At 46.7% G+C, this 27,562-nt stretch overlaps 1 long non-coding RNA gene across 1 annotated transcript; it reads right to left on the minus strand.

Annotated features, from left to right (window-relative positions):
* Positions 1-511: 511 nt before the first annotated feature.
* LOC147100041 (uncharacterized) lies at positions 512-27,498 on the minus strand. Its single transcript, XR_015073819.1, has 2 exons — positions 27,382-27,498; positions 512-838 (listed from the first exon to the last, which is right to left on the minus strand). It is a non-coding gene; the product is annotated as an uncharacterized LOC147100041 (long non-coding RNA).
* Between the last annotated feature and the right edge of the window lie 64 nt (positions 27,499-27,562).

Raw genomic sequence — 27,562 nt, forward strand, 5'->3', positions numbered from 1 at the left:
AGCAGTGGGAGAAGAACATGTTCCTAGTTGAATAATAATGTTCATTTTACATACTTCTTTAGCAAAGAATTCAGTTTCTTTCTTAGTGAAGCACTTCTGGAGCTTATTACCCTGGTCACCGAGCAGTTATTCTTCATTCCACTGACAATGTAGAATACATCCACTTAAACGTGGCCTTGTGTCTCATCTGTGTATGTTATTCATTCACACAAAAGGCCAAGTCATGCAAAAACTCCGCAGATGGCAATATCACCTGAGCACATTGGAACATTGTGTCATAAAGGGCTGGTGATACTGCAAAAGGCTTCCTGTCCACTTCTCAGTACTTTGGAACTTATTATCCTGTTCTGCTAAAATGCCATTCCTATATGCCTTAAATTGTTAGGTCATTTCTATGTAGTTAGAGGGGGTCATTTTGACTTTGTGTGATAGTGTAAAATGGGTAATAGTGAATCGGCTGCCCATTTGACATCTCTCCCGATTTTTATTTCTATTGATTTCACTGGATAGGTTTTCATTGATTGAGGAATGATTTTATTTGTTTGAAAGATAACTGAAAGACAATAAAGGAGTGAGTTTATAAGTCTCTGGTAACTGGAACAGCTCATTCAACTCTCTGTGTAATAGATTTTAAAAAAAACATGAATGCTGAAAATATGAAATAAGAACACAAAATGTTGAAAATACACAACAGGTCAATCAGCATCTTGAACGAGGAAAATGCTTAATGTTTCATTTTGGGGGTCTTCATCCAGACGACTTTCTCTTGCAGATCCCGGCGGGCTTGCGTGCATTTTCAGCATTTTTCGGATAATATCCTATTTGTCCAGTTTCTTCTCTGAAGGGTAAAATTGAAATTCAGCCAAGCATTTAACAGTTAAATACCAGAGGAGATCTAAAGCTACTCATAGCTAATTTCCATCTGATCTGAAAGCTGATATTTATTTGGACTGCAATAAAATATTACTGGGCTGCCCAGTGAAAATATCTCCCAGGGACACAGATTAAAGCACCTTTTCACTTGCAGAGACTTGCACTCCATTCTAATTCCATTCTATTAAATCGTAGAGGAAGGAGCTTTCCGACTCAGTGCTGTTGAACTCTGTAATGCAATCTGAACTCGGTATTACAACTTTGCCACAGGAGTCCACGTAACGTTTACACATGAGTGATTAAATGAGTGTGTTATTTTGGTCTGCTTTAAGCTACTTAATCTCTATTATGTGTTGAACTACCAGCCCTGGTAACCTTCAAATGGCAGCCTCATACTCTGTTCTGGTGAGCCAGTTGCCTGAGCCGTTTAAATGAAGCACAGTTCGAAGATGGTAAAAGGTACATGTTATTTGTGTCAGACATGGAGATTTCTAGACTCTGGACTCTGAATTGTAAATAATCTTCCTCTAAAAGTTAAATTGCAGTGTCCCTTTTTAAATGATTCAGACTCAACCATATGCGAGAACTCTGTACACTTAGGCCCCAAACCATCTGCAGCCGGGCGGGCAGATAGCAGAACCCAGTTACGCTGGGATTTCTCCACATTTTGTACTGCTCCTTTAAGAGAGGTAGAGAAGGCCATGGGCTGACCCCATCCACCCACCTGCCACACCCACTTCAAAAAGATACAGCTGGGAAAGTTCCGCCTATTATGTGCTTGGTAGGCCTGAGTCCATTGAGCCTTTAAGAAAGGCTTCAGGCTTTTCCCAGACTTAGCTAGTCAATCCCAGAGGGGATCAGTTATCTTGTTTAACTGGCACACAGCTCACGACCGGAGCTGAAGCTATTTTCACTTCCCATGGCGCTGCTTAATGCCCCTGCCCTAGTCAGATAAAAGATCCTGCTCCCCGATTTATCAAAATCCATGACAAGGCCTTGGACAACGTGGACCACTTTCCAAACCTCGGGAGCCTACTGTCAACAAGGGCAGACGTCGATGACGAAGTCCAACACCGCCTTCAGTGTGCCAGTGCAGCCTTCGGTCGCCTGAGGAAGAGAGTGTTTGAAGACCAGGACCTCAAACCCGGCATCAAGCTCATGGTCTACAGAGCAGCAGTGATACCCGCCCTGCTGTATGCCTCAGAGACATGGACCATGTACAGCAGGCACCTCAAAACACTGGAGAGGTACCACCAACGCTGCCTCCGCAAGATCCTGCAAATCCATTGGCAGGATAGGCGCACCACCGTCAGTGTTCTCGCTCAGGCCAACATCTCCAGCATCGAAGCTTTGACCACGCTCGATCAGCTCCGATGGACGGGTCACATCGTCTGCATGCCCGATACGAGACTGCCAAAACAAGCGCTCTACTCGGAGCTCCGGCACGGCAAGAGAGCCCCAGGTGGGCAGAGGAAACGCTTCAAGGACACCCTCAAAGCCTCCTTGAAAAAGTGCAACATCCCCACCGACGCCTGGGAATCCCTGGCCCAAGAACGTACAAAGTGGAGGAGAAGCATCCGGGAAGGCGCCGAATACCTCGAGTCTCTTCGCCGGGAGCAAGCGGAAGCCAAGTGCAAACAGCGGAAGGAGCGCACGTCAACCCAAGCACCCCACCCACCCGCCCCTTCAACCACCGTCTGCCCCTCCTGTGACAGAGACTGTAGGTCCCGCATTGGACTCATCAGTCACCTGCGAACTCATTTTTAATGTGGAAACAAGTCATCTTCGGTTCCGAGGGACTGCCTAAGAAGAGAAGTCAGATAAAAGATCCCAGCCCTGGGATTTGGGACAGAGTCTCTGGCTTATGTTAGGATGGACAGGGTTCCGCATTGGTGGAGTGGACACCTGAGCTTCACGGCCTTAAAAGCCAAGGGCCCAGGTAGTCTGTGCTTTTGTACCCCACTCTGTAAACACGTGGATCTGCCACACACCACGCATGCCCTGCCCATTGGCACACAAAGGTGCCAGGTCCTACCTTAATAAAGCTCCTACGTGTTTCAGGAGAGAGCACTAGCACCCCAGTTTCGAGACCTACCTGCAAATAGCATCAAGTGGGCAATGGGTGGGCAATTTCTTTTTCAATTTTTAACTGCCAGCTGCCCTGTTTCCCAGCGTAAATGTGACGGCGTCAGTTGAAAATCAACCTCATGGCCCAAAACTGGTTTAGAAACGGCAGACTCAATTTACCCACTGTTCCCTTTAAATGAACTATTATTCACTGCCGATTCCCTAGCAAGCCTGGACCCCCATTATTTATGGTTGAGCCTGTTTCAGGCAGGTGCTTCCTGCTCCCACTTCCCTGGCCCAGAAATGCGCACGATCTGCAAAGTGCGTGGAGACCTGCCAATCCAGATCTCCAGCCACAGAAACAATTGTAACATCCGGGCTACAGTGTTTAAAGGCTATGAAGTAGCTTCTTGGGTCACCTGCACTAATTGTAAAGGTGCAGAACGTGTGCACGGGATCAGAAAATTGAAGAATCAGGCATCAGACAAATTTTGACTCCACATCGCCCTTGGGCCCTAAAGTGGGTCCACTAACAGCACAATATCATTTGGGGGAAAAAAGCAGCTCAATACTTTCAGAAAAGCCTGGAACAGATGCTCCAAGGCCATGCCTTATGATGCCAACCAACATGACATTGATGAAGACATTAAATAGAATGAGCAACGGTTTTTCAAAGGAGTTCGGTGCAGTTAGACTCTCTTGCACTCTTACACCGATCTTTGAGCTGAAGTACACATCCTGGAAGAAATCCAAGAATTGGCCTGGCCCTCCAAATTCTTCATGACAATTACATGGTGTGCTAAGTTGAAAGCCTTAGGGGGAAAAATTCTGTTGTTTGCGCCTCCCGTTAGCGCCTTAAGAGGGCGCTAATGGGGTACAAAGCAACTAGCGCCCGGGCGCAGCGATGTTTACGCCGCTCGCGAAATTAACTAGACATTTTGCGGTGGCGCAAAACACTGCCGCCACGATCTCTTGCGCCGGCAGATCGTGACGTCAGTCGAGTGCGCAACGCCCCAGTAGCGCCCCAGACCGGATATTGAGTGGCGCCCCCTGCCTTACCGCCTGCCGCTAGCAACGACAGGTAGAGGGGAGCATTTTGCTGTCAGAAAGGGACTGGGGGAGCGCTATTTAAAGGCGACCGCTTCCTGCCTATTTTTGTTGGTGATATTTGTGCACCACGCATTCTGAGAGAGAGAGAGAGAGGCTTCTGGAGAGATTCAACACTGTGTGAAGGAGCTTTGCATACTGAGCAGTAATTTGCAGGTTTATTTTGATTTGCCCTTCCTTGTATCGATTTAGAAGAGACTGTGGGGGCTGCACTCTGAGCTCTTTCCCTGGGTCTCTCCATTGTTCTTGCCAGCAGATTTGATGTACAGGTCTCTCCAGGCTGAGATTCAAGGCTGCAATGAGCAGGATGTGGATGGAGAGCAAGATCGACCCTTCCCTTTAAGATAAAAACAGAAAATGCTGGAGAAACTCAGCAGGTCAGGCAGCATCTGTGAAGAAAGAAACAGAGTTAACGTTTCAGGTCGATGACCATTCGTCAGAACTCTCCTTTAAGAACTGGCCGGCGCCAGTGTGTCTGTGTTCCATTGCTGACTGACATCACATGAGCTTCGCCAGCGCTCTGAGGTAGCGCCTCGCTCCTCGGCCTTTGCGCCTTAAGACAGGTGTGTAGCGCCTGATTTAGCGCTCCAATCACCTCCAGGGGCGATAGAAGCCAAGTTTGCTGTCGGAGGCGATAATTAGCGCCAGGCGCTAAACTTTGCGCACGGCCGATAATGGCGCCCCAAACGGGGCGATACCGAATTTTTCCCCCTTAAAGTCAATGAAAGCACCATCAGTTGATGATTTCCCCTGAGCTTTACAATACTTTGTAATCTCATATAAAGCTGCAACCTGTCCTACACATGCCTTGTGAGAATAAAATCCACCCTTTTCCTTTCTGCTGACTCTTGCTGACCATCAATGCATGCGATATGTATGCTGTGACTGCCTGCTTTAAGAGTCACTGATGCATGTAAGATTTCTCCATAGTTTTCAGGTTCATTAGATGAAGATAAAAAGCATAACTGCACTCTGCAACACCAAGGGTATGCATGCCTCAAACCTATCTGGCTCACTTTAGGTGAAGGGGTGATTGAATTGAGCTGTTTAAGATGATCAAAGGAGTTGATCAGGTGGATAGAGAGAAAAGCTATTTCCTCTTGTGGGGGAGTTCAGAACAAGGGGGCATAGCCTTAAAATTAGAGCTGGGCCATTCGAGGGTGATGTCAGGAAGCACTTCGTCACGCAAAGGGTAGTGAAAATCTGGAACTGTCTCCCGCAAAAAGCGGTCAAGGCTGGGAGGGGCAATTGAAAATTTCAAAACTGATATTGATAGATTTTTGTTCGGCAAGGTTATTAAGGGTTACAGAACCAAGGCGGGTAAGATGGAGTTAAGATACAGATCAGCCATGATCTAATTGAATGGCAGAACAGACTCGAGGGGCTGAATAGCCTACTCCTGTTCCTATGTTTCTAAGTTCACCAGTGAAATTTGGGAGTGGGATTCTCCCCGTTCACTTCCACATAGGGCATTCATTGGGAAGATTATCAGGTAGGGTGATCCTGGCTGGTCAAGTAGTAGTCTTGTGCTGGTAAGCTGTACAGGTTTAGCTGGTTAAGTGCCAGCAGTACCCATGTGTATATTTGAGAGCCCCTGAGCCTTGGCTCCGCCTACCTGTGCCTAGGCTCCCTGGACTTGAGTAAGTGGCGAGAGAGTGTGCGCTCTACATATGTGGATCTCTTCAGTAGTTTGATTGGAGGCCTTTAAACAAGACGATGGGTTTTTGCAAATGTCAAACATCATGCTGCCCAAAACAAACTCCACAAATACTGGCAGCCTTCCTTCAACTCGTGCAAATGGTTACAGTTCACAAGTGAGCCTCAGCAGTGAGTGTCAACAGGCTATTGCGCCATGAAGGCATGATTGATTCCTGGGATGAGAGGGTTGTCCAATGAGGAGAGATTGAGTAGATTGGGCCTATACTCTCTGGAGTTTAGAAGAATTAGAGATGATCTCACGATTCTGAGGGGGATTGACAGGATAGATGCTGAGAGATTGTTTCCCCTAGGGGGCATAGTCTCAGGATAAGGGGTCACCTTTTTAAGACTGAGATGAGGAGGAATTTCTTCACTCAGAGGGTTGTGAATCTTTGGAATTCCCTGCCTCAAAGGGCAGTCTTTGAGTACATTCAAGGCTGAGATCGATAGATTTTTGGACTCTAAGGGAATCAAGGGATATGGGGATATGGCAGGAAAGTGGAGTTGAGGTCGAAGATCAGCCATGATCTTATTGAAAGGTGGAGCAGGCTCGAGGGGTTGTATGGCCTACTCCTTCTCCTATTTCTTATGTTCTTATTACATCCAAGGCAATCCTGTCCTCACACATGTTCATTTCCACAGGGGTCACTTTTAGTCATCAAGTGAAGAAATCCTGTCTGTGTTTTCCCCTCCCTCCCTAGCCCATTTATGTTGAAGACAACTGCAGCATCTCTACTACTGCCCAGGCTGACTCAGGGATCAAACTGTTTGATCAGTACCACAGCCTCAGCTTTTTTCTCAAAGGGACAGGCACGCCCTTCTTAATCCAGCAAAAGAGTCAAAAGCCTCTTTAAAATAACTTGTTTTTTTGTGGTACAAAACAAACCAGCAAGCATAATTAGTATAAAAGAAAAATACTGCGGATGCTGGAAATCTAAAATTAATTCTCCGCTCCACTCCCACTCTGACCTCTCTATCCTCGGCCTCTTACACTGTTCCAACGAAGCTCAATATAAACTCGAGGAACAGTACCTCATCTTTCAATTAGGGACTTTACAGCCTTCTGGACTCAACATCGAATTCAACAATTTCAGATCCTAACCTCTGCCCCCATTTTTCTCCAGACGGTGGCTGTTGGTGATTCTGCTATTCCCATTTACTCCTTTTCTAGACCCATCTTTTGTTTCTTTACTTGTCCCATTACCATCTCCTTTTGCTTTGTACAATCATACCTTTTGTCATTTAATCTCGCCTGCCTTCCACCCTATCACAGACCTTCCCTTTTGTTCTTTCCTCCCCTCCCCTCCCCTCCCCCTTGCCCGGCCTCTGTACTTGCTTTAAACCTATTATACCTCTAACTCACTCCAGTATCTCTGTTTCTCTCTGCATAGATGTTGCCTGACCTGCTGAGTATTTCCAGCATTTTCTGTTTTTAAAAGCATAATTAGTAGCTGTCACCACTCAAGAAAGCTATAAATAAAAGGCAGAGAGAGAAGCCACAACATTTACCTCAGTTACATGTGCAAATATTACATTTAATGACAAGTGCAGACCGACCATCTGAGAAATCGGGAGATTTCCCTAGTGCCCAGTGGAAGGGCCCATAGCGCTGTAATATTGGTGCCCTCTTTTCCATGAGAATCCTGAAGAATCCCACCAACATTCGGGGGAACCAGCCCTTCCGCATCTCCCCCCCCCCCCGTTTAATGAGACACTTCAGTAATGCCTCCGTGTGGGGTGAAGTGGGGAGGCACTGGGGCAGGCTGGATGGACCAGCAGATTTTTTCCAGCCTGTCATTTTCATATGTTCGTAATGTGACTGACTTTTCTTCTGTCCCAACCAATAATCTATATCTATATCAATGATTTGGTTGAGGGGACCAAATGTAATATATCCAAGTTTGCTGATGATACAAAGCTAGGTGGGAATGTAAGTTGTGAGGAGGAGGCAAAGAGGCTTCAAGGAGATATAGACAAGTTAAGTCAGTGGGCAAGAACATGACAAATGGAATATAATGTGGAGAAATGTGAAGTTATCCACTTTAGTAGGAAAAATAGAAAACCAGAATATTTTTTAAATGGTGAGAGATTGGGAAATGTTGGTGTTCAGAGGGACCTGGGTGTCCTTATGCATGAATCACTGAAAGTTAACATGCAGGTACAGCAAGCAATTAGGAAAGCAAATGGTATGTTGGCCTTTATTACAAGAGGATTTGAGTAGATGTCTTACTGCAATTATATAGGGCCCTGGTGAGACTACACCTGGAGTATTGTGTACAGTTTTGGTCTCCTTACCTAATGAAGGATATACTTGCCATAGAGGGAGTGCAACGAAGGTTCACCAGACTGATTCCTGGGATAGGGGGATTGTCCTTTGAGGAGGGATTGAGTAAACTAAGCCTATATTCTCTGGAGTTTAGAAGAATGAGAGGTGATCTGATTGAAACATACAAAATTCTTACAGGACTTGACAGGGTAGATGCAGGGAGGATGTTTCCCCTGGCTGGGGAGTCTAGAACCAGGGGTCACAGTCTCAGCATAAGGGGTCGGCCATTTTGGTCTGAGATGAGGAGAAATTTCTTCACTCAGAGGGCGGTGAATCTTTGGAATTCTCTACCCCAGAGGGCTGTGGAGGCTCAGTCGTTAAGTATATTCAAGACAGAGATTGATAGATTTTTGGATATTAAGGGAATCAAGGGATATGGGGATAGTGCAGGAAAGTGAAGATGAGGAAGAAGATCAATCATGATCTTATTGAATGGCGGAGCAGGCTGGAGGGGCCAAATGGCCGACTCCTGCTCCTATTTCTTATGTTCTTATGTTCTTATGAAAGGCTTGAAGTGCCGATTGAGGTTTTAGTGTGCCGTGTTAGCATGTGATTAACTTATAACGATGTTGACAACATTTTGAGAGCTCCAGGATACTATCAGTCGGAATACCAAATCTGCCTATTTTTAGTATAATTACAGGCATGCAAGTAAAGAGTTGCTCTCAGGACCTGTGAGTTGCTGAGCTGCATTTAGCATTAGAAATGGATGGAGTGTTATTTTGATAAGAAGGGGCATAAGGCAGATGAATGGTACAAGGAGATCCAGAACTCAAAGTACTTGCTGTAGTTAAAGGATTTATTTCTTTTCACTTCGCAGAGCAGTTTTCAGGTGGTTCAGTACCTGACGGAGCCAAGAACAGTCCGTTCTGAAAGTTCCCTTTAAAAATATAATTGTTAGCTGGCGAGGAACATTTGTGCTGTTGTAGGTGTGAGTTTCAGGCTATTTTTATGCATGGCATAATTTGAACAAAAAAAATGAAGCATTTTTAATGGAAGGGGTAATCTTTGACTCAGTTACACATCTGGGCTGCCACTCGTGTGTCAAATTGGAGTACAGTGCAACAGGACAACTTCCCAGGTGACATGGCCCTTTAGAAAGATCAACGTTTTATGTCTTGGAAGATAAGAGTAAATTTACAAGCTCTGTGCGGTGACAGGGTCTTACGCACAGCCAGTGCAGATCAATGGGTGGAAAATCATGGGTAGTGTGCCAGTGATTTTCAGATAGAGAATCATAAAGTAGAATCTTTTACAAATATTTATCTAGTTCCCCTTTAAAAGCTATTATAGATTCTACGTACAGCACTGTTTACAGCAGTCCATGTCCTAACAACCAAAAAAAATGCTGCTAATCTCTCTATCGACCTCTGTCTTGAATATACTCAATGACTGATCCTCCACAGCCCTCTGGGGTAGAGAATTCCAAAGATTCACCACCCTCTGAGTGAAGGAATTTCTCCTCATCTCAGTCCTAAATGGCCGACCCCTTATCCTGAGACTGTGACCCCTGGCTCTAGACTCCCCAGCCAGGAGAAACATCCTCCCTGCATCTATCCTGTCAAGTCCTGTAAAAATTTTGTATGTTTCAATCAGATCACCTCTCATTCTTCTAAACTCCAGAGAATATAGGCTTAGTTTACTTAATCTCTCCTCTTGGTGATCATTTTAAATTTATGCCCTATCGTTACTGACTAACCTACCAGTAGAAATGCTTTTTCTGTAGGAACGGAGGTTCCTATCGAAAAGACTGAGTTCGACTCAGGCAATCAAAACAATGAACTTTAATGGAACAAAACAGGTTTTAACTAGAAACTGCTGGAATACATCGAATACAGGTCTGCTCTCCTTGAAGGCTCCACGAGGACTGATCCTCTGGTCTGAAAGCTGACATCATGACATAATCACGTTCTTCCCGCCATTGGGGAATCACGTGACCAACGGCATGACGTCATCACGTTGAAACCGCACTGTAAAGGTAACTAGACATTGTACAGTCAAACAGTGTAATTAAAGGTACAGACACAGACTGTAACTACATTGCTGTTAAAGGAATTATGTACAACCGCTCTGAGTCCTTTGGTGGCTCCGCCACATGCGCCCCCCCAGAATTGTCTTTAACAGAAAAAGTGAGACGAGGGGGAGGTCTGACAAGTCTGTCTGATCGACTTCGATAACCTGGCAGAGGAAGTTGATGACTGGTGGTCGAGCTGGCAGGCGATTGTGCTTGAGCAGGCGCGGCGAGCGTGGTCGAGTTGGCGGGCAGCTTTGGTTGATCTGGCACGGTGGCTGCGGGCGGTCGGCCACATTTCGGCGGTTGAGCGACGACGACTGGGTGGTCCAGGTCCAGGTGAGCCGGCTTCAATCGGTCCACCGAAATGTGATCCGGCTTTCCTCCGATGTCGACCGAAAAGGATTTGTCTCCTGGTTCGATGACGCGGAATGGACCGGTGTAAGGGGGCTTGAGCGGATCCCGGTGAGCGTCGTGGCAGATGAATACATACTCAGCATTCTTCAGTTCCGCTAGCACGTGGGAGTTCTGTAAGCCGTGATTTGATGTAGGCGAAGCATCTGGCCGCCTCCTGGTGGCTAACAAGTTGCTGGGAGGCAGACCATGGCTCTGTAGGAGAAGGGAGGAAATCCCCATGTACTCGGAGAGGCTGGCCGTAGACGAGTTCAGCTGAGGACGATTGCAGGTCTTCTTTGGGCGCCGTACGAAGACCCAAAAGGACCCATGGAAGTCTGTCCACCCATCCTGCACCTTGAAGACTGGCCCGAAGGGCGGCTTTAAGCGACCTGTGGAATCGCTCGCAAAGGCCGTTCGCCTGTGGATGATAGGCGGTGGTGCGATGAAGTTTGGTGCCGAGCCCCTGAGCTACAGCGTTCCAAAGCTCCGAGGAAAATTGTGGCCCACGGTCAGAAGAGATGTCCGCCAGTACCCCGAAACGGGCAACCCAACAGGAGATGAAAGCTCTAGCGACGTCTGCCGAAGTGGTGGAAACCAAAGGAATTGCCTCTGGCCACCTAGTGGTGCGGTCCACCATGGTGAGGAGATGAGTATAACCCTGAGAAGGCGGAAGTGGCCCCACAAGGTCCACATGCACATGGTCGAAACGACGCTCCGGAACAGCGAACGTAGCCACTGGAGCTTTAACATGACGCTGGACTTTGGCCTTCTGGCAGACTATGCAGGTATTAGCCCAGTCACAGACATCGAGGTGCATACCTTTCCAGACGAACTTCATCGACATAAGCCGTTGTGAAGCCTTCATCCCAGGGTGTGACAACCCATGTATGGCATCAAACACCTTCCGGCGCCGTGCGACTGGCACGATAGGTCGGGGAACGCCCATGGAGATGTCGCAAAGGAGCGTGGCGCTTGTGGCCTGGAAAGTGACGTCGGTCGCTTGGAAACTAGAGGGGACGGTTCTGTATGATTGGACCTCAGTGTCCGAGGCCTGATCTGCAGCCATGAGGGCGTAGTCGATCCCCAGGTGAACCGCGTGGACCGTCGTACGGGAGAGGCAATCCGCCACCAGGTTGTCCTTACCAGACACATGTTGAATGTCCGTGGTAAATTCGGAAATAAACGTCAAGTGACGTTGTTGATGAGCGGACCACGGTTCAGCGGTCTTGGCCATGGCGAACGTTAGAGGTTTGTGGTCGACAAAAGCTGTGAAGGGACGTCCTTCCAATAAGAACCGGAAATGGCGAATGGCTAGGAAAAGGGCCAGTAGCTCCCGATCGAAGGTGCTGTATTTTTTTTCATTTTTCCGTAGTTGACGGCTGAAAAACGCCAGCGGTTGCCACGTGCCGTTGACCCACTGCTCTTGCACTGCGCCGATGGCGTAGTCTGACGCATCCGTGGTAAGGGCGATGGTGGCACCTGGAAGTGGGTGCGCTAGCATGGTTGCGTTGGCCAAAGCGCTCTTGGTGTTGACGAACACCTGGTCCATCTCAGCTGTCCAGCTGATTGGATCCTTACCGGACTTGCCCTTGAGGGCCCCGTACAAGGGTTGCATAAGCTGAGCCGCCTTAGGGACAAAACGGTGATAGAAGTTGACCATCCCCAGGAACTCTTGCAAGGGCCTGACGGTTGGCGGGCGCGGGAAAGAGGTAACCGCTTCCACCTTCGTCATTAAGGGGACGGCGCCGTCCGATGTTATGCGGTGTCCCAAGAAATCGATCTGCTGCAGGCCGAACTGGCACTTGGCTGGGTTGATGATTAAACCGTGCTGGCTGAGGCACGTAAAGAGGGTACGCAAATGGGAGATGTGCTCTTCCTTGCTAGCACTGGCGATGAGAATGTCGTCAAGGTAGACGAAGATGAAGCGTAGGTCTCGGAGCACGGAGTCCATTAAGCGCTGGAACGCCTGTGCTGCGTTCTTCAAGCCAAACGGCATCCGCAGGAACTCAAAAAGGCCGAAAGGGGTGATGACTGCGGTTTTCGGGACGTCTTGCGGGTGTACGGGAACCTGGTGATACCCCCGGACGAGGTCGACTTTAGAAAAGATAGAATTTCCCGCCAAATGGGCCGAGAAATCCTGAATATGCGGAATCGGGTACCGATCAGGAGTGGTGGCGTCGTTCAGGCGTCGGTAGTCACCGCCTGGCCGCCAGCCACCGCCCGGTTTCGGAACAATGTGGAGAGGCGAAGACCAGGGACTATTGGATCGGCGAATAATCCCGAGCTGCTCCATCGTGTCGAACTCCGCTTTCGCAGCCGCGAGCTTGCCGGGTTCGAGCCTTCTAGCCCGCGCATAAACCGGGGAGCCAGTAGTGGTGATATGATGTTCAACACCATGCTTCGTGGCCGAGGAGGAGAAAGTGGGCCTTGTCAGCTCCGGAAACTCTCCGAGGAGCTGAATGAAGTCATCTGGAGGAGGGAAGGCGCAGGCAATAGAGCGTGCCACGGTGGTACCGTGGTAGTACGGAATCGAGTGGAAGGTGGCCGCGTTGATCAACCGGCGGTGCCAGACATCGACGAGGAGGCTGTTGGCACACAGAAAATCCGCCCCTAGGATGGCCTGTGAGACTGTGGCCGTGACGAATTCCCAACAGAAGCGCTGACCGCCGAAACTGACTTGGACCTGCCGCTTTCGGAAAGTTCGAACTGCTGCGCCATTAGCTGCTACGAGGGAAAAACCGTGGTTCCCAGCCTGCATATCGAGCTTCGATGCAGGTAGAATGCTACACTGCGCCCCGGTGTCACAAAGGAAACGTCGACCCGATAGGGAATTGGTGATATAAAGACGTTTCCCTGTAGATCCGACTGCCATCGCAACCGCGGAGCGCCCGTTAGACCCAGTCCTCCTTCGCCAGGAACACTGCAGGAGCTTTGTTGGGTTTTTTTGGGGCGAAAAAGTGCAGGGGGAGCGGCAGCATCGTGCTTTCGTGCCAAAACGGGTGTGGTAGGAGCACCAGCCCGCTGCAGGAGGAGCTGGAACCACGTCTGTGGGGGATGGGCACCTCGTGGCCGCGCAGCACTGCTGAGTTACCGTGAAAATCTTATCAGCTTCGGCCGCAAGCTCGGCGCAGTCTGTAATGTCGGATTTGGCTAGGGCAGCCTGTACCTGCTCCGGCATTTGGTAGAGGAAAAACTCCCGGAAGAGGAAGCATTCCGGTTCGGCACCCAAAAGCGTGAGCATTTGGCTCATGAGCTCAGACGGTTTGGAGTCCCCGAGGCCAGGCATCATGATGAGCCGGCGAGCGCGCTCTGACTTTGAGAGCCCGAAGACCTGAAGCAACCGCGCCTTAATCGTATCATACTTGCTGTCAGTAGGAGGACTACCAAGGAGGCTGATGATCCGTGAGGCAGTTGCGCTGTCGAGGGCGGAGACCACGTAATAATAATGGGTCTGATCCGCAACGATGTTCCTGATGGCGAACTGGGCTTCAGCCTGGATAAACCAGGCGTCTGGTTGTTGCTCCCAGAACTGTGGCACGGCGTTCGTGTCCATGATGAATCTTCCACGAAAATTGTTCGTAGAAGTCGGGGTCACCAATGTAGGAATGGAGGTTCCTATCGAAAAGACTGAGTTCGACTCAGGCAATCAAAACAATGAACTTTAATGGAACAAAACAGGTTTTAACTAGAAACTGCTGGAATACATCGAATACAGGTCTGCTCTCCTTGAAGGCTCCACGAGGACTGATCCTCTGGTCTGAAAGCTGACGTCATGACGTCATCACGTTCTTCCCGCCATTGGGGAATCACGTGACCAACAGCATGCTGTCATCACATTGAAACCGCGCTGTAAAGGTAACTAGACATTGTACAGTCAAACAGTGTAATTAAATGTACAGACACAGACAGTAACTACATTGCTGTTAAAGGAATTATGTACAACCGCTCTGAGTCCTTTGGTGGCTCTGCCACATTTCCTTATTTACCTTATCATAATTTTGAACACCTTTGCTAGGCCTCTTAACCTTCTGTGTTTTACTGAGAAACTGTAGTTCTTTTCTATTCTCTCCTCATACCCAAATACTGTCATCCCAGTGAATCTCTTCTGCACACTTTCCATGGCCTTGATAATTTTCCTAAAGTATGGCACCCAAAAAAATGGACACTACATTCTAACTGTGGCCTAACCAAAGATTGGTGTAGGTTTAGAATCACCTCTTCGCTTTTATATTCTATGCCATTATTTGTAAAGGCGAGGATCCCATTTGCTTTTCTTTTACAGCTTTATCAACTTTTCCTCCTACTTTTATACAGTTGCTGTCTGAATGTGAGGCCCCAGCAGTAGCATAAGATTTCACAAAATTTACCCAATACTGTTTATTGCATTATTTTTCATTGCTAGTTTTTTGAACAGATTTTCTCTCCAGCTGGGCTGAGGTCTACAGTACCTCATCCAAATTGCCATTCTTGATATATGAATCTGGATCATGAGTATTGCCAAGCTGTTTGACAAAGGAAGGCATCACAATCAAGCCTGATCTTCTCGCTTTCCAGCAGGGGTCATTACATAACGATTAGAAGTAGGAGCTTCTCCAACAAGCGAGAGTCTATCCACCTCCCCTTGACATTATCATCGCCAAATCCCCCACCATCAACATCCTGGGGGGTCGCCAGTGACCAGAATCTTAACTGGACCAGCCACATAAATACTGTGGCAACAAGAGCAGGTCAGAGGCTGGGTATTCTGTGGCGAGTGTCTCACCTCCTCACTCCCCAAAGCCTTTCCACCATCTACAAGGCACAAATAAGGAGTGTGATGGAATACTCGCCACTTGTCTGGATGAGTGCAGCTCCAACAACACTCGAGAAGCTCGACATCATCCAGGTCAAAGCGGCCCGCTTGATTGGCACCCCATCCACCACCTTAAACATTCACGCCCTCCATCACCGGTGTACCGTGGCTGCAGTGTGTACCATCTACAAGATGCACTGCAGCAACTCGCCAAGGCTTCTTCGGCAGCACCTCCCAAACCCGCGACCTCTTCCACCTAGGACAAGGGCAGCAGGCGCATGGGAACACCACCACCTCCAAGTTCTTTTCCAAGTCACACACCATCCTGACTTAGAAGTATATCGCCGATCCTTGATCGTCGCTGGGACAAAATCCTGGAACTCCCTATCTAACAGCACTGTGGGAGTACCTTCACCACACGGACTGCAGCGGTTCAAGAAGGCGGCTCACCACCACCTTCTCAAGGGCAATTAGGGATGAGCAATAAATGCTGGCCTTGCCAAGGGGCCCACATCCCATGAATGAATTAAAAAAAAGTAAACCTGGCTGTTTTGTTCCTTGACCTGGTGACTAAGAGATCAACTGTAGTGCCTCACTGTAGCCTTAAGCTAAGTTCAAGGAGCTCTGCACAAACCAGGAATTGAATGTGGGATCTTCCTGATCTGCTTGGCTCAGTACCATGTAAGCATTGCATTTATCCACTGAGCCAGGGAATCTTAAACTAAAGCCTGGATTTTCCTTTTTGCTTACTATTGGCATTGTTGGCAAGTTTTGTAAGAAGGAGTGAGACATAGTGAGAGAAAGTGTGTGACAAGCATACAAGCAGATTGGCAAACATACAGCAGAGAAAGAGAGACTGACAGAGAGAAAGACAGTCAGAAAGATACAGAGATAACAAGAGAAAGACGCACACCCACACACAGTAAGGAGACACAAACAGCGCAAGGCAAACTGAACCAAGGAGCAGGATAGAACTAGAGAATGTGAAAGCGGCCTGGTGAGGCGGGACTTCCAGCCGTGAGTCTGCCCCATCCCTGACCCTGCTCCAAATCGGAGGCATGGGTTCATTGGCATAAAGGGAGTGTATGCCCACTCCAGTTACAGCACTCCCGTTTATGGCACTACCCTCGGGAGCTAGGAGGTGCGGAGTGGCCACTCCGTTTGGGAGCAAGGCTAGCCAGTCCAGCCAAAAATCAAGGAATGTACAAAAAACAATCAATTTGGTCGTAGCCGCTTTCCTAACAGTAAGGAAACTGGCATTACGGGCCCCACTACCGTCACCATACCTTGGCAACAGTAGGGTGCTTGTTGCATGCAGGTATGGCGTTCATTGAGAGCTGAGAAGGTGAAATGGGTGGGGGGTTTCTGGTGAGCAATATCATCCTGCCAATCCCCACTCCTCTTCTGAAGTCAGGATAGGTTGGGGGCGGGCGGGGGTGGGGGTGGGGAGGGGTGCAGGCTAGTTTTCCCTATTGCAACACCCTCCCATGGGCCAAGAATTTCAGGGTCAATTTTTAAATACGATGTCCATGAGCAAAGCCACAGGGGATCAGCCATTCTAATAATATTATTCAGGTCAGCAGCTCTTGAGGCAGTCCTATGGCCAGCCCACTTGACCCCCGACCCCCGACCTCAGTGAGGCAATAATGTGACAATCACTGGAGTTCCTTTTACAGCCAAAATCCTAAACACCGAATAGCTCAGATTACAGCCTTTTGCCCAGCACTGATGCACTGCGGGTGTGGCTGAGTTGGCAGATACTCTGTTTGTTTTACTGTAAACTGTTCAGTCAACAGAAGGAAAAGTTAATCTCCACAATTAGATTTACATTCAAGTTCCAAGTGCTTCGAGTGAACCGTTCTGTTCCATTTATATCTGACACATAGCAACTGTATCCATAATCTGATCCATTTTTATGTAAATATTAAAGCCTGTGTCTCTTTTGCAAGATTTGTGTGTATGTAATACTTGCACTTAATTGATTAATGGATTAACAAGACTGCCTTCTTCAGTTCTTATCTGTATTTGTGTAGATCCAGCTGATGTTCCTCCATCACTCTATCTTTGCCACATCGTAAACGTAGTCAGTGGTTACTCCACCCAAGTCTACGTTGCCCATAAGAACACGGATCAAAATAAACCCTATAAATCAACCCAACCACTGTGCCTTAAAGGGGCTGCTGCTGTCTGATGGTGTCTTGCCAAATCCCTGTAACAGAGGAACATGCTGTGATGCAGTTTGTGACATTGGCAATGTCAATGTGTTACTCATTACATGTACCACTTTAAACATTCTGATGTTGAGTGGAAACCATTGGTAAAACCACACTGGAACAAGTTTATGCTGCCTCAGTGAGGAAAATGTCCCCAAGTTTATTCCTAGCTGTCCCACAAACTCAACCTGACTGCACCCTTTCCTGTGTGATTGTACGCCTTACGTGACTTGTAATCTATCTGATCAACACTGAATGCAGGTGAGTGCCTTGGGAAATTCTGAGTAGAATCCATTTATATCTAGGGCTCTCTTCCAGGTAGGAATGAAGAGCAGAGAAAGATAAAGTGCATTGGAAAGTTTCATTCTCAATCTACTTATCCAAGTAGGTGAAGAAGAAGGCAGATGCTTTCTCGTTCTGGCGATGACAATTTGAACAGACGGAAGGGGAGAGGTTGTCTATATATTGGCATTCCTTGTTCCTTCACTTCACTGAAAGTGGCTGATGCTGCTCTCTTTAGAAATGTAGTCATTTTATTCATAGAATACTTTTATTGTTAGGCTTTTTCAAAATTTCAATTTCCCCTCCTCTCCTGAAGGAGGTGACTAATTGATGGGTTCGTTTATTTCCATGAGCACTTGCAGTGTCTTGCCCAAGCGGTGATTCTTCATGTGCATGCCTAGACAGTGAGACCCCGATAACTCCCTCCGCCTGCCGGAAACCGGGCGGGGAGGGTCGGTTAAAATGACGGAAACGATTTACCCCTTCCGATCCTGCTGCCTTCCCGATGGTCCCGAATATTAACCTGTTCTTTTGAGCAGGCGAGCAGGACACCTATCCCAGGCTGGCAGGTCCTCTTTAGATATGCAGATTGGGGCCTGATGACATAATCGGAACTCGATCTGCTACTTTAGTCTGTGGCCTGAGGGGGGGAAGTGGGGGAGAGCAGCGACGCCTTCCCCGTCAGGTCCAACCTATCAGGCAGTGGATCGTGGGCCAGAACAGGTCCTGGAGCTAAGTCGTTGAATTTGGGTGTCAGCTGTGGCTCAGTGGGTAGCACCCTCGCTTCTGAGTCAGAAGGTTGTGGGTTCACGTCCCACTCCAGGGACTTGAACACAAACATCTAGGCTGACACTCTAGTGCAGTACTGAGGGAGTGCCGTGCTGTTGAAGGTGCCATCTCTCAGATGTGACGTTAAACCAAGGCCCTGTCTGCCCTCTCAGGTGGATGTAAAAGGTCCTGTGGTGCTATTTCGAAGAAGAGCAGCGGAGATATTCCTGGCCAATATTTATCCCTCAATCAACATAACAAGAACAGATTATCTGGTCATTATCACGTCACTGTTTGTGGGAGCTTGCTGTGCGCAACTTGGCTGCCACGTTTCCCACATTACAACAGTGACTACACTCCAAAAAGTACTTCATTGGTTGTAAAGCGCTTTGGGCCGTCCGGTGGTCGTGAAAGGTGCTATATAAATGCAAGTCTTTTCTTTTTTTCTTTTAGGTTTCCTTGTGGGCCAAGAAGTTTTGAGGCTCCCTTGCCCCAGCCTTCCCCAATCACCTTGACACCGCACCACCCCCCCCCCAACCCATGACCCCACCTCTCTACCACTTACCAGACTGCTGGGGACCGGTCCCGCAGATCGCTGTCCTCCTGCCTATGATCTTCCGCTCCTGCCTACCAGCCAGCCAGCCAGCCAGCCAGCATCTGTCCTGGATCAGGCAGGACTCCGGTGAAAGTTATGCTAATGAAGCCCAGCCGTTAAGATTGGCCGGGCCTCCACGACCCCAGACTCCTCAAGGCTTGCGCGCACCGAACGGCACAACGCCCCCCCCCCCCATTAAAATCGGTCCTGAGTGTCACTCGGCTATTCCTCTGTGAATGATGTCATTCTTCCCTTACCCAATACATACTTCCAACAGATGTCTGTAGGTAGTGACCAAGAGTAAGGAAAACAGGCAGAGAAAGAAGTTGCTTTTATATAAAAAAATAACTTGTATTTCTACAGCACCTTTCACAACCTCAGGATGTCTGAAAGTGTTTTACAATCAATGAAGTACTTTTTAAAGCGTAGTCACTGTTGTAATGTAGGAAACGTGGCAGCCAATTTGCGCACAGCAAGCTCCCACAAACCGCAATGAGATAATGATTTTTTTTTTAGTGACGTTGGTTGAGGCATTAAATGCTAGCCAGGACACTGGGGAGAACTCCCCTCAGTAACATTTTATCACAACTCTCAGGACATACCAAAGTGCTTCATATCCAATTAACTGCTTTTTGGAGTGAAGTCATTTTTTTGTTATTTAGATAAATGTGGCATTTAATTTGGGCACAGCAAAATCCCCAAGGAGAAATGAATGGCCAGTTGATCTCTTTCTGTTGGAATTGATTGAGGGAGAACCGTTGACCAGGACACCAGAACTCCTACTCATTGAATACCGGATTGTCATAAAAACCCATCTGGTTCACTAAAGTCCTTCAGCGAAGGAAATCTGCCGCCCTTACCCGGTCTGGCCTATATGTGACTCCAGACCTACAGCAATGTGGTTGACTCTAAACTGCCCTCTGTGGTTCAAAAAGGCGGCTCATCACCACCTTCAAGGGCAATTAGGGATGGGCAATAAATGCCGGCCTTGCCAGCGACGCCCACATCCCATGAACGAATAATAAATGTAAGTGTCAGTTGTGGCTCAGTGGGTAGCACCCTTGCCTCTGAGTCAGAAGGTTGTGGGCTCAAAGTCCCACGCCAGAGACTTGAGCACAAAAATATAGGCTGACGCTCAGAGGTGCCGTCTTTCAGAGGAGACATTAAACCGAGGCCCCGTCTGCTCTCTCAGGTGGATGTAAAAGATCCCATGGCAGTATTTTGAAGACGAGCAGAGGAGTTATCCACAGTGTCCTGGCCAATATTTATCCCTCAATCAACATAACAAAAATAAGATTATCTAGTCATTATCACATTGCTGTTTGTGGGAGCTTGCTGTGCGCAAATTGGCTGTCGCGTTTCCTACATTACAACAGTGACTACACTTCAAAAAGTACTTCATTGGCTGTAAAGCACTTGAGGTGTCCGGTGGTCGTGAAAGGCAAGTCTTTCTTTCTTTGGTTTAATGACTCATCTGAGTTCAGTGCCTCTGATAATGTGGCACTCCTGCAGTACTACACTTCAGTGCTCAGGTCCCAGACTGTGGTTTGAAACCACAACCTTCTGACTCAGAGGCAAGAGTGCTATCAAGTCTGAGTCAAGCTGAGATCACCTAAATTAGCAAAGACTGGGAATAAAACATGGAATATTGTAAAGTTTTAAATTACAAGCTACCTATTAGCATAGAATTTCAAAACACCAAATCACTTGCTATTGCTTTACATTTAGCTTTCCCAATCTATGCAATGTTCCCTGTCTAACAGGCTAGGCAGGCTACCCGAGTCCAGCCTCCTGTCCTGTGGGGAAGTGAGAGCCCAGTCTCCAGTTGGTGTCACCTGCTGATAGCCCGCTAAATCATGAGTTCATTGTGCAGAAGAATTTGAGATTGAACTGAATCGAACTGCTCTGTGGTACAGTGTGTCACTACACAGGGTACTGCTTATTTTTTATTAATCAGATTGATGCTATTTAATACATTACATCTCATCTATGTAGCTAGCAAACGGGCTTGGATAGTAAGTCATAATGTGACATACTGCAAAGTGAGCAAAAAGTAATAAAGCAGCAGATAGATATAATAATGCAATTATAATTCATTCTGTAGCATGAACAAAATCTCAACAATGGATCTCAACAACACTTCTATGCTGAAGGGAATACTAATTCCCTGACCTCATCAAAACGACTTTCAATGTAGTCATGCTTACCCTGAATGTTCTTTTCAAGATCTCACCAAATTATAATGGAGGTTAAGTCTCTATGCAGGTTAACCCTGGTAGTTTTGTCAACACTCTGTTACCTTGATGCTTGCACTATGCACCAAAGAACTTGAAAAAGATCATTTGGCCCACATGTACAATTTACCTTACAATGAATTCAACCTCATCTATTTAATTTTCTACAGCAACATGCGGCATAAATATCCCTGATCCCCAGATGAAGTCAGGGGAAAAAACGCTGTGTATTTAACCATCTCCATTGTCTAACCCTGGCTTCCACTGATAACTGCCTCTCCCTTTCCCTGCTCGTGTGGTTCAACAGTGGCCACTGTGTTTTAAATCAATCAGAGGAGGGGTAGCAGCAAACTGCTGAAAACTGACCTCATGTCCCTCATTCTCCAAGCACTGCTCACCACAGTCTGAACTGACAGCTGGGCTGCTACAGTTTTGCAGCAACCACAACCAGATTCCGCACTGTGAGACTGTCGGTTCTGTGGTAAGTCAGTCCAGGGTTTGGGATTCATCTCAATCAATTATAATAAAATACGGTGTATAATTAGTGCCACACTGGTGGATTTTGTGTAGAAAACTTGCTGATTTTTAAACTTTTTTTGGTAGCAACATGCTCTACACATTTAAAATGGTTAAATATTCCTTCACTTTCTCCAATGCTCAAAACCAACTTGATACACATTAACAGACAGGACATATGGTTTGAATGTTTTATTACAGGACTGTTTCACATCTTTGTAAAAGAAAGCCAGGACTTTTCCCCCTGTATGTTTTCGCTGGACCTCTTCATGGTCCATGGTGCCAGAGATCGTTATGACGAGGTAGGCAAACTGACAGGAAGGCAGTAGGTCCTTTTACCGCCTTTCTAGTTCCTTTACTTGAACTTCAAATCTGGGGCTAACGTTCAGTCCTGTGGGATTAACAACAATTTTTCCACCCCTGTGGTCAACAATAATCTCAAACTCTCCAATATAGCCATGCTTGATCATTACTGTCAGGGATCTCACAATCACTTTCGAGCATGGCCAAATGAGAACCCAGCACTTTCCACATTTCTCTGCATTGTTGATGTTTAGGAACTTCGGAACAGGAGGAGGCCATTCAGTCCCTCGAGCCTGATCCGCCAGTCAATTAGATCATGGCTGATCTGTACCTCAACTCCGTTCGTCCGCCTTAGCTCCATATCCCTTGAAACCCCTTACCCAACAAAAATGAATCGATCTCTGTCTTGAAAGCTCCAATTGTCCCAGCATCCACAGGCTTTTTGGGGGAAGAGAGTTCCAGATTTCTATTACCCTTTGTGTGAAAAAATGCTTCCAGATTTTCCTCCTAAATGGCCTATTTTTAAGCTTATGTTCCCTCGTTCTGGATTCCCCCCACCAGGGGCAATAGTTGCTCCATATTTACCCTATTGAATCCTTTTAAACACCTCGATCGGATTACCCCTCAATCTTCTAAACTCAAGAAAATGCGGCAAGTTTATGCAACCTGTCCTCATAATTTAACCCTCTAAGCCCCGGTATCATTCTAATATGGTGGGTAGGTGGGGTCAAGGCTAATGCTGAGTAGGTGGGGTCAAGGCTAATGCTGAGTAGGTGGGGGTCAAGGGATATGGTGGGTGACATGAATCAGTCATTCATGAAAGAAAGACTTATGAAATAATACTGAGCGGCCTGCAGTTGGCGCTGTCCAGGGAGAGTATAAATACTCGGGCACGGGCCCAGCTTGCGCAGGACATTCTTAACAGGAACTAGTGAAGGACACAACTAGACCTCCATGTTGTAAAACAGTTGATTAAAGCTTTGTTTAACACTTCGACCAAGTGCCTAGTAGTTTTCTTACATCAGTGGGTAAGTGGGGTTGAGAGATATGGTGGGTGCCTAAATGAGGGTCAAGGGGGTATGGTGAGCAAACAGGTAGGTAGGGTTGACCTATGAAAATGACAGGCTTGTGAGCCTATTTGCTCTTACAGCAATTTTCTATTTCAAGTCCCTCCCATTCGTGTGTTGGGAAAACGAGGTGGGTTGTTTGAGTACAGGAAGAATTGGGCTCCATTGGGACGTGGCTAAGGATTACATTTTGGTCAGCAATCTTCTGCTACAAAAAAGAGTTACAACATTTTGGAGAATCTGCCCTGCACCCCCCTCCGAGGCCAATATATCCTTCCTGAGGTGTGGTGCCCAAACCTGAATGCAGTGCTCTCGATGGGGTCTGACCAAGGCTCTGTATAACTGAAGCATCACTTCTCCTCCTTTGTAATCCAGTCCCTTTGAGATAAAGGAGGCTGTTTGTAAGGGCATTAGCAAAAACATTCATGCAAACTTCTTCAGTCCGCAGTAATAGCTGCCACTTATCACGTAGCTTTCTCCCCTGATAGAGGATCAGCCATGATCATATTGAATGGTGGAGCAGGCTCGAAGGGCCAAATGGCCGACTCCTGCTCCTATTTTTCTATGTTTTTTCTATGTTTCTATGTCACAAAGCAGCTGTGGCAGATGAGTATTAGGTAGTAGGCAGCCAATACCTAGTATATTTTTCCAGTTCTGACAATGGGTCATCGGCCTGAAACGTTAACTCTGTTTCTCTCTCTACAGATGCTGCCTGACCTGCTGAGTATTCCCAGCATTTTTTGTTTTTATTTAAGCTTTCCAGCCTCTGCAGTGTTTTGCTTTTGTCCTAGTATATCAATATCTGGTACTCTGAATCAGAATGTTGTGAATGGACAGCAGTCTTCTAATCTTCATTGATTTACAACTCATTAATCGCCATGGTTTTCACACCTTGCTCAGTTGCCTTCTAAACTGGACTCAGTGTTACTGATTAAGGAACTGAAATCAAGGGGGGTATTTACATTTCTCACCGTGCACATTTCAGATGTAGACACTTTACAACCTTCCAGACTTAACACTGATTTCAATAACTTCAGATCATAACCACTGCTCCTATTTTTTCAGACAGCAGGTGTTGATAATGGTTCTGTTGTTGCCATTTACAGCTCCTCTAGACCCATCTTTTGTTTCTTTACTTGTCCCATTATCACCCCCTTTTGCCTCACACCATCATCGCCTGTCATTTAATCACTCCTGCCTTCCACCCTATCACAGACCTTCCCTACTGTTCTTTCCTCCCCTCCCCCCCCCCCCCCCCACCATTTCCCTGCCTCTGTACTTGCTTAAAAACTGTTACATCTCTAACTTCTCCCAGTTCTGACGAAAGGTCATCAGCCTGAAATGTTAACTGTTTCACTCTCCACAGATCTGCTGAGATCTGCCTGACCTGCTGAGTATTTCCAACATTTTCTGTTTTTATTTCAGATTTCCAGCATCTGCAGTATTTTGCCTTTGTTCAGACGTAGGCTTATTGTGCAAGATATGAAATGCATGGAAATGTACAATAATTATGTCCTGACACCACTCTGATTCAGAACACTAGGTATCGGGTCCAATACAGTCGTAAAGGGGAAAACTGGGCAAGAAAAACAAGGGGAAATCAGCGGCTGCAAGTGGAAACTCTGTGGCAGGTGCTAAGGTCTATGACAGTGGAATCATGGAGCATTAGTGGCCTTAATAATAATTCCTAAACCTTTTCACCAATCTTTGCCACTGAGTCTTCTAAACAGTCCTAAAAGAGTTTTTTTTTAATTCATTCATGGGATGTGGGTGTCACTAGCAAAGCCAGCATTTATTGCCCATCCCTAATTGCCCTTGAGAAGGTGGTGGTGAGTCGCCCTCTTGAACCAGTGCAGTCCGTGTGGTGAAGGTACTCCCACGGTGCTGTTAGGGAGGGACTTCCAGGATTTTGACCCAGCGACTGTGAAGGTAACATGATATATTTCCAACTCAGGATGGTGTGTGACTTGGAGGAGAACTTGGAGGTGATGGTGTTCCCATACGCCTGTTACCTTATCCTAGGTGGTAGAGGTCGGGGGTTTGGGAGGTGCTGTCGAAGAAGCCTTGGCGAGTTGCTGCAGTGCATCTTTTAGATGGTACAAGAACTTTTGCCAGCCAAAGTGATGTAGTGATCCCAGTCTCCTGGTCCAGTTTTACTAATGTAAGAAGTCACACAACACCAGGTTATAGTCCAACAGTTTTATTTGAAATCACAAGCTTTCGGAGCGCTGCTCCTTCGTCAGGTGAAGTGGAGAGATGCATAAAGACACAGCTTATATAGTCAGAGAATAATGCCAGATGATTACAGGTAATCTTTCTAACTGCCATTTATCACACCTCGGCAGAGAGATAATCACAGCAATCAAAGGTGTGAATGGTGTCCAAACAGGTCAGTCAGGAAAACATTACATCAAAGAACAATGAGGTGGGGTCACAAGGGGTCAAATGTTGCAGATGCTGGGGTCTGTATGAAAAACAAAAAACAGACAAAAAAACATTTTTTTTGCTGGAAATCACAGCAGATCCGGCCGCATCTGTGTAGAGAGAGCAAGCCAACGACGACTCGAGTCTGGATGACCCTACATCAGGTGGGGTTACCTGTAATCATCTGGCAGTGTTCTCTGACTATATAAGCTGTGTCTTTATGCATCTCTCCACTTCACCTGACGAAGGAGCAGCGCTCCGAAAGCTTGTGATTTCAAATAAAGCTGTTGGACTATAACCTGGTGTTGTGTGACTTCTTACATTTGTCCACCCCAGTCCAACACCGGCATCTCCACACCAGTTTTACTAAAGCTGCTGACATCATTTATTTACCTGAGGTATACTATCATCTTCAGACAATCTTCAGGCTAACAAATGAAAGCAGAAATATTTTTAACAGGGACTAATGCTCAAAAATGCGTTAATGTTAAATCAATTATAAAATGAACGGAATAAATAAATGTTCCTCAGTGATTTACCTGGACATATTTTAATTGTCTTACAATGAAGCAAAACTCTGTTTTCTTGAGTGATGCAGTCTGCAGAAGAACATACGTCCTGAGGTAATTCAAAGCATTGGTAGGACTCGTTTCAAGAGACCTAGGTTTATTTGTATTCCTCCCCGCAGTCTTCCTGTCCTGAAGCAGCGACTTGTACTGGGGTACAGTTCACTCAGAGGGTTGTGAATCTTTGGAATTCTCTACCCGAGGGCTGTGGATGCTCAGTCGTTGAGTATATTCAAGGCTGAGATCGATAAATTTTTGGACTCTAGGGGAATCAAGGGATATGGGGATAGGGCAGGAAAGTGGCATTGATGATGTTAAAGTTCAGCCATGATCTTATTAAATGGCGGAGCAGGCTCGAAGGGCCGTATGGCCTACTCCTGCTCCTATTTCTTATGTTTCTTAAGTGACAGCGGCTCTTCGATACCAATTTGCCATAGTCAATACTGGAGTGTGGACAGTGACTGGCAAGATACTCAAAGTTAAGACCAGTCCTGTGCTCATCTGCCATGCACACATATGCCTTCCAACAGAAGTATCTGGATAATAATCGGGCACAGCAATCATGACCCACTTTTTTTCTCTCATCCTTGGCCCAGAAACACCAAGACCAATTATATTGCCCTGTTGCCACCCTAGATACGATCACTTAAATCAACACAGACCAGCAATTGATCTTGGCATCTACCTGGTCAGAATTGTTCAGTGCCATACTACGTGGCACATTTGCCCATTCAGCATTCATGAAGGTGCTGTGAATTGTATTTCTGTTGAAATTTTGACAATGTTAAAGCAATTCCTCCGAATGTGATACTTGATTTCTTTTGTAGGAGAAGGAATGAACAATTCCATGACCGAACTTAGGAATCTGTGAATGTTGAATCCATGAAGTGGGGTCAAATCTGCATTTAATTCTGGAAAGCAGTGTGTTTAAAAGCACATCCTGGAGCTGCCTGCTTGTTTTGAGAGACAGATTTCTTTGTTCCTATAGCCAAGCGTACATATCTGTGGTAACATTTTAAAACGCTGTGCATAATTGCTGTAATTAAGAGACAATTTACTCAACTATAACATTCTACTGTTTGAATTGCATGTCTAACTTAATATTTGCTCTTGTATATCATCAGTAATTCTGCTTTTACTCACCATGGAACCCTTCGCATGTATGCTTTCTAGAAGTCTTTGAGAAATAAGTGGAAAAGGTGACCATGTGATGTTAAAATCAGCATCTTACTTACAGTGCAATTCTAAACCCAAATAATCTCCTCGCTGGACTTTGGCGTTGGCACCATCCCTAACTGCTGTGTCAAATAGAATTCTTGTTAAT

The sequence above is a fragment of the Somniosus microcephalus genome, chromosome 27 (genome assembly GCF_052327205.1).
Source record: "Somniosus microcephalus isolate GS21.2 chromosome 27, FLI_Smic_1.0, whole genome shotgun sequence".
Taxonomy (NCBI): Eukaryota; Metazoa; Chordata; class Chondrichthyes; order Squaliformes; family Somniosidae; genus Somniosus; species Somniosus microcephalus.